Here is a 7,491-nt window from a genome sequence, read left to right as displayed (position 1 = left end):
TTACAAATTGCATGCTGTGACTGTGCAGGTTTTCAGCGAGCTAGAAACAACCTTTTACTGCTCTGACTCTTTCCTTTTCATCAGCTCTGCAGAAAAAAAAAAAAAAAGGTCCTACTGAGTTCTTACATCTATTTCTTCATCACCTTTTTTTCCCTGCAATGGCAGAAGAATGTTGAGGATGTAGGCCTAATTTTTGAGGTAGAGCCTAAATTATAGTTTGGATTAATTTCCGAGGAGGGGAGCTCCTGATGAGAGCATGTAGGAAGCAACAGGAACATCCCAAGCCTCCTTTGCTCCTTTCACAAACATGATCATGTCACATGAGTCACCCAGCCTCACTGGAGAAGTTCTCAGAAGACAACTGGGCAACTCTCTGGGCTGGTAATGAAAAATAAATGGTGATCTATTCCAAAATGCCACACTTTTGGTGTCAGCAGGGGTTGCCATGGTCCACAGCACTGATTTTCCTGCTTGCAGTGGAGACTGGGCTCTGCTGTGCCCAAGGAGCTGGATCCAGACCTGCTGGGGGTGGATGAGGAAGTCCTACTCAAGTCACCTGCAGGGCTCCAAACATGTGAGGTGTCACCTGAAGGCAGGGAAGGACAATCAGCCCCCACAATGAGGAGGAACTGAGCAGAGAGGCTGCTGGCTGCTCAGCAGGGCCACAAAAGAGAGGATGTGGCTGCAGCCCAAGTGCCCGTAGGAGCTCAGCAAAGGGTCAGGTCTCCACTTACACGTGGCTACTTCTGAAATCACCCCAACACAATCTCCAGGGCTGATTTATTATGCCTTGGTATATAATACACAGAGAAGAAGGTAAGAGGGAGGTCCTCAACACTAGGATAAGATTCTATTTCCCTGAAATATCCTTCTTAAATGCTGTTTCTTGGTGGTATTTCTTCCCACTCCATATGGATATGCAGATGTTCTGCATATTTGCCATTATCTCATGTATGTAAAAAGAAGAGGGTTTGCAGTTGTTTTTGGTAATAATAAATCCCATCAGTTCTCCTTTTAGTCTATTTTTCCTCCAAGAAACTTTGGTCATTATTTCTTCTATGTTTGGATTATTTCTGAAACTGGAGAAACTTTTATTTGAAAACACATTTTAACTTTCCCTTCACCTGATTTCCATTTCCTTGCTCAGCTATGCTACACTTCCACCTTATTTCCTCCTGGGCTGTCAAAGCACTTTCACACTTTTGCAGTTTACTCTAGGAACACCAATTGTGTCTCTGACAGCACCAGCCCATTGGTTGGACTCAATGATCTCAAATACATCTTCCAACTTTAGTGATTCTATGATTCCATAACAATTCAAATTGCTAAATTTTCATTGGTCTCTTGAAAAGGTGCATGTCCTTTATGGGATGTCATTAACTGTGTTAAGATGCCAAGTCCCACATGAGGCTTCAATTTCCTCCAAACACTAATGGGCTCATCAGGTTCCTGCCTGTGGGCTTGAGGAATTCAGGCTTGCTGTGATGGGAGTGTTCAAAAGTCTCCCAAATCAGGCCAGTTTTAAGCTTTATTGAATGAATCCATTAGCACTGCCCTTGTTGCTGGTGGCCACTTCTCACACCACGTTAATCAGCACTTGTTATACACTGAACCATTAAATTTAACAATTGCACCCTGAATTAGCTGTGCCATTTACAGCTGTGGAGCTGATGCCAAACAGGGAGCCCCGAGGGCTGGAGTCCCCAGCTGGAGCTTGCCCTGAAATCAAGGGGAGTGGGGTTGAGAGAGCCTCAGGCAGAAAAACCAGAATCAGAACTAAGGTGAATTTGATTTCCTTCTTCTCAGGTTCTCCCTCCTCATGCCTGTATTTATGCTGCTGTCCTCCCTGGCCACAGGGAGAAGGTTTCTCTTTGTCACTCTTCTATTTATTTGGATGTTTTCTTCACAAGACTCATCTTTCTCATTTACCCACTGCTGCCTTTTGGAATGATCACACCAGTCACATCCTTACCTAAAGCTGTGCCTGGCTTCCAGGGTTATAGAAACCTTGCATCCTACTGTTACTTCACATTGGTACACCTCTATCCAAGTTCAAGGTGAAATGACATAAATTTTATGCAGATTGGTACTTTTGTGACTTGTAGGTGAGCCTCTGCTGTGGCTGGAGTGCTGGCACACCTGTGAATATCCATCCCTTCCTCACAGAGCTGGAGGAGTGCAGAGAGATCAGAAGGATTTCTTCAGCATCCAGAGGTTCATTCCCAAGTAATTTAAGGAGAGGGAGCAGATGGGAAGTCTTTTTTTTTTTTTTTTTTTCCTTTTTTCTCCTAGAGTCTGTTCCAGACAATTCCAGCTGTGCCAAGGAGCAACAGCTGAGCCCAGCTGTGCCCCTCAGGCAGAGGTGGGGCTGAATGGAACAGGGAACCTCTGGGTGAGTAAAGGAGAGAGGAAAAGCAAGTCCAGGGCAAAAGGGGGGAAGAGCACAAAGGGGCAGGTGCTGCCAAGCAGCCTGGAGCTGGAGCATGTGTGCTGGGTCTGGGGAGACCCTGGGGGAAGGTGCTGTGGTATGTTTTGTCTTAAAACCTGCATTGGTTTTAACCAGTAGTAAATGAAACTTCACCAAGTCAAACTGGAACTGCCTGTAGCAGGCAGGCAAAATCCCTGCAACTCTCTGGGCCCTCCCATCCCTCTTCCCTTTTTCCTGCTGAAGGTGGCCCGCAGGGATGGATGGATGGATGGATGGATGGATGGATGGATGGATGGATGGATGGATGGATGGATGGATGGATGGATGGATGTTCTCTCATCCTCCCCAGCCTTAAAGCTGCTGTCAGCTGGTGCTGGAGCTTCTTGTTCTTAGAATGTGTCCTGTGAGATGTTCTGTGCTGCAGCCCCTGATGGGGAAGAACTGGAACTGGTGGCCCACTCCTGCCTTCCCAGAGATTTGGGGATGGCAGTGTGTGATTAGCTTGCCTTGAGAGATGGTCTCTTCATTCTCATTATTTGCTTTACTAGTTGGCCTTGGGACCACTCAGATTCAAGAGAGGATCAGAATATAATTCAAATTTTCTACCAGAAGAGATGAAATAACAGACTGCAAACCCTGCAGCTGAATCTGCAGAGAGGGACTAACAGCAGCAATACCTCCCAGAGAACTGCTGTTGTTGTTAACCTGTTTAGGGAGTTGAATTTTATATCAGCCATAAATTAAAGCATTTCCAGTAAGTGATGCTTGATACTTCACAAATACTTCATCAATTAAATGCTCCTTCTAATGCCTGCAAGCTCTTCATATCATTACAATCTTCATCTATGACCTTTGCAGCAGATAAGTCATATCCTCTTTCAACAGATGGATTTTATTATCATATAATTATATGTAAAATTACTACCGGAAGATGTTTGCTTTGCATGGTTCAGAGTTACAGACCAAGACCTTCATGAGGTCTGACAAGAAGCAACTTTAGTGTGTCCTTTATTTTCAGGAATTGAGTGTGGAGTGTGTGCATGAGACAGGCTTGTATGTGCAGAGCTGACACATGGCTGAAAAAAAAGATGGAATGAAATAATATTTAAATATTTTGTGTGTTTGCATCTGAGTGCTTATGAGAATGGGTCAGGTTTGCTTCAGTATCCTAAAGGCCACTGAGGTTTGTTTTCAGCACAGTAAAAGGCTCAGTGGCTATGAGGAAGCAGAGTGCTGTGTAGCTCAAGTGTATACAGAGTGGCAGCAGACAAGGAGTTCTTGTGAAGTTTTTAAGGATGAAAAGGTATGAGGGAAATCCTTCTTGCCAAAAGCAAAGGGCCAAAATAGTTTTGGGAATATTGGGAGTTGAAAGTACTTTAAGCAAAAGAACACTGTGCTGTAATTTCTGTGGACTGTACAGAGGTTCCTAGTTTTTATTTTACACCTTAAGAGAAGATGTTATGAGATGTTATTTGCATTTACCAATGATCCAATTTGTCATTTAAAGCTGATTGAAGTCAGGGTACCAGAAAACTAATTTACAACAGGTTCCTTTCATGAACACTTCATGGACTTCAGTAGTATTAAAAGCACCATCAAGTGTCACAAAATTTATGTAGCAATGTGCTTCTGAATGCAATTTTTATTTGCTGTGCTTTCTAATCAGCAAATACAGGTTGAAAACTGTGCTGCCATTGAGAGTTATTTTACTACAGTGGCCCATGTGTTACAATCAACTTGCATAAGCTGGAGAAATTAAAGTTATTAGAACATCACACTTGGTTTTTTAGCAAAGACCAACAGCCTGGGGCTTGGGAGCTTCAGTGTGAAGGAGAACAGGGCTGCTCCTTGTTGTTCCAGGGGTGTCACCAGGGTGCTCACATACATAGAAGTGTATTTTCTGATACATCACAGCATGGTGTGAGAGAGGACTTCTGCAGGAGTTTCTTCTGAAAATGCTCTTCTGAAACCATGGACATGCTCTGTAAGGGCACAAGAAAACCCAGTTTTCTTTACCATGTATCTTCTAACTAGTAGAGTAGTCCTTGTCCTTACTGTGAGGCTCACTCTTCAGTATTTTCAGCTCTATTTCAGAATGGCACATTCTTTTTTTCCTGAGTCATCCCTTTAAAAAATGCTACTCCTTGTGCAGTGACCTGAACAGTTGAGTTTGTGTTTGTATCTACCAAATGGGGAACACACTGCAGAGACTCTTACAGTTGATGAGGCACAGCCCTACTGTAGGACTGTCTTGTTCAAATTCACATTAGCAGCTGGATATGAGCTGGCGTTGTTCCATGAACTTAATACTTTCATATATTTTAGGGACAGAAGGGGCCATTATTGCAATCAGTGTGCCTCTCTTCACATGTAAAATGAACCTCAGGATTTCAGCAGATGATTTCTGTGTCATGCCTGATGGAACTGGAGCATAGATTATAGAAAACCACCTGTTTTTTCCAAAGGATCAAGCAATGGGGTATTCTCCATGGCCATTCTACCTAACTAGTGTTCTAGTGGTTGATACACTTTTCTGATAAGCAGTTTAAATTTTCAACATCTGAAGCCACTGTTTTCCATGTGCTTTTGTCAAATAGATAATTAATCCAGGTTTTCTTACATAGACAGCCAGGTCAGGGTCTGGTCCCTTGCTGGGACAATCTGGAGCTTCCCTCCGGCTAGCTCCGGTTACTAGAAGGAAGCCCAGAGTCCTGCAGGAAGAAGGTAAAAGAAGGCTCCTTCTCCCGAAGGGGTTCACAGCTTCATTCTGGATGTCTTCCAGGGAGAAAGATGAAGTGGGAATGCCTGGACCTTGGATTTTAAACCCCCTGCCAGGGGCGGAGTAAAAGCAGAGCCCAGCCAGTCAGCTCAGGGGGGAGGGGAAAGGGGAGAGCACTGAACCATCAGACAGGGTACAGGGGAAGCCAGGGACATACCATTCTCACTGCTACACAGAGCAGTGTATGAAATGCAACATGCCTTCTGGCACTGAAGCTGACCTGTTGTGTCTTAAGAAATACTATACATGCACAAAGAAGTAAAGCTTGTGCCTGTTTAGAAGGCAAGTCCCAAACCACGCGCCATTAACTGTGTAACAGAAACAAGACCCTGACCTGCAGATTGCACAGACTGATTTCAGTAGAGGGGATTTATCTGAGAGCCTCATGGGGTTCATACTTCTCCTGGCAGCCCATGTGCCTTGGTACTGATCCATGGCAGAGGTACATGTCACTCAGGTAACACAGCTCTTCACAAGCTGGTTTGACTGACAAGCCAAGCTCCAGCTGGTTTAATTTCAAACTGTCCTTACCCCAAAAGGGCAGTATTACCAAAATGGCTGCTGAATTCCATGCTCTCTTTCTGTTTTGTAAATGTCTGCAAAAAACATCTTGAAGGACTTGGGTTCAGGGCTGGATCCTGGGGCATGGAGTTAAAGAGAGTGCTGAGGGGGACAAGGCTCGTGGCAGGTTTGTTTCCCAGGGTAGATTTGTAAGCAGCAAATTTACTTGCTGGAGGAAAAGGGAGCCTTGGGGACTGGATGGATGGCTTGACAAAAACTAGAGGAGAGTGAATTCATCATGAGACTTGGGGATTTCCTCAGGCAGCTGACTGGTGGCTTCCAAGGCCTCCCGAGGCAGAAGCAGCTCTTTTTATAAAAAATAGAGGGTGACAAATCCCAGAAAGGAAAGGAATGGAGGATGGGAGGTATGAAATGGAGAAGAGCTTGGAGATGGAGCAGCACAGACCAGCATCTAGAAATATGTTAGCTTTTATTTTACTGTTTTATTTAAACAAACTGAAAAATGGATGCTGTTCCCAGCCACAGACAGGGAACACACAGCTGTGGCTGCATTTGTGAAGGCTGCCCTTAGCCGCAACCTAAAGATTCTGGTTAAATTATTCTTTATAATTAAAGCTGCTTAAGTTTTCATTCTCATCTGGGTGGCTTTTAGTTCTATTTTGCTTTGAATTTGTCAAGAACTCAAGGGTGCCCAATGTAAAATTCTGCTCCAGTTGCCTGTGGATAAATCCTGAGTAAAGTGAGTGATTCAAACTGAATTAGGGAGTACTTACAGAAAAACAATAATGAAGCCATAATTAGTTTTGTGGAAATGTTTCTCTGTCTCCTGGACTGTGCACTTGAGGAGCTGGCTGAACAGAGCACCATGTGTCACACAGTCTGCCTGACAGAGTTCACGGGGCTGTGGCAGGGGATGCTCCCTGCTGGGGCAACCTGGATTTTTTTCCAGAGTGAATCAAACTAACTTCTGAAATATGAAATATTTTAGGATATAGGATATTTCCCAAGCCCGACCCAGAGAGTTTCCCTAGGTCTCATGCTAGTGAATCCATTTTTGTACTCCTTCATTTACTCTGGATGGTCAGAATGTACCTGGGGGTTTTTGTTTGGTTTTAGAGTAAAGAGAAAGCTGAGTCCTACATGTCTTTGCACAAGAAAAAGTCTTTCATATAAGTAGAATCAGGTTCCAGCATGAAAAAAAAGTCTTCATGTCTCAACTAGTGAAGCAGAAGACATCTCTTATAGGTAGTGTCTTTAAGTAGAGGTCTGCAGTCCTTTTCCTTATGAAAAATCACTGAGCAGCTGAGAAAATTATTACAGTCTTATTATCAATCCCCTGCTAAATCCTGCAGATGTTTTAATATTCTGGCATTAGGCTTTTTTAGGTTTAATCAACTGGTTTTTTTACTCCTCTAAGCCATAATATCAAGGAATACGTCAGTGCTCTGCATTTTAAACATTTTAATAATCACTTCACTTCAGTGGTTGGAAAAGCATTTTTTAAATGAAGTTAGGAAATCTGGTAGAGACATTTTAGATTATTTTTAAAAGCTTAAACCTTGCAGGTGATATTGCTATATTGACTATTTCAGCAGAATATTAGCAGAAGTATTTACATGCCCTCCTTCAGTGTTTACTCATACGTGAATCAGGGATTTGAACTATTGAATTTTCTATGTCAGTTGCTCAAGTTGGACTCAATGGTCTTAAAAGACTTTTCCAATCTCATTTGATTCCATGAGTCTATAATTCTCTGTTTTGG

General features: G+C 43.3%; 1 long non-coding RNA gene across 1 annotated transcript in view; it reads left to right on the top strand.

Moving 5' to 3' along the window:
• The first annotated feature begins 2,317 nt into the window (after positions 1-2,317).
• Positions 2,318-7,491, top strand: part of LOC306815089 — a 38,096-nt gene continuing 32,922 nt past the window's right edge. The window contains exon 1 of the long non-coding RNA XR_013777315.1: positions 2,318-2,392. This is a non-coding gene — a long non-coding RNA (uncharacterized lncRNA). The remainder of the gene's footprint in view (positions 2,393-7,491) is intronic.

The sequence above is a fragment of the Erithacus rubecula genome, assembly GCF_903797595.1.
Source record: "Erithacus rubecula genome assembly, contig: SUPER_Z_unloc_8, whole genome shotgun sequence".
NCBI classification, from domain to species: domain Eukaryota; kingdom Metazoa; phylum Chordata; class Aves; order Passeriformes; family Muscicapidae; genus Erithacus; species Erithacus rubecula.
The sequence above is the reverse complement of the archived record's forward strand: the minus strand, read 5'-3'. Positions and strand labels throughout refer to the sequence as shown.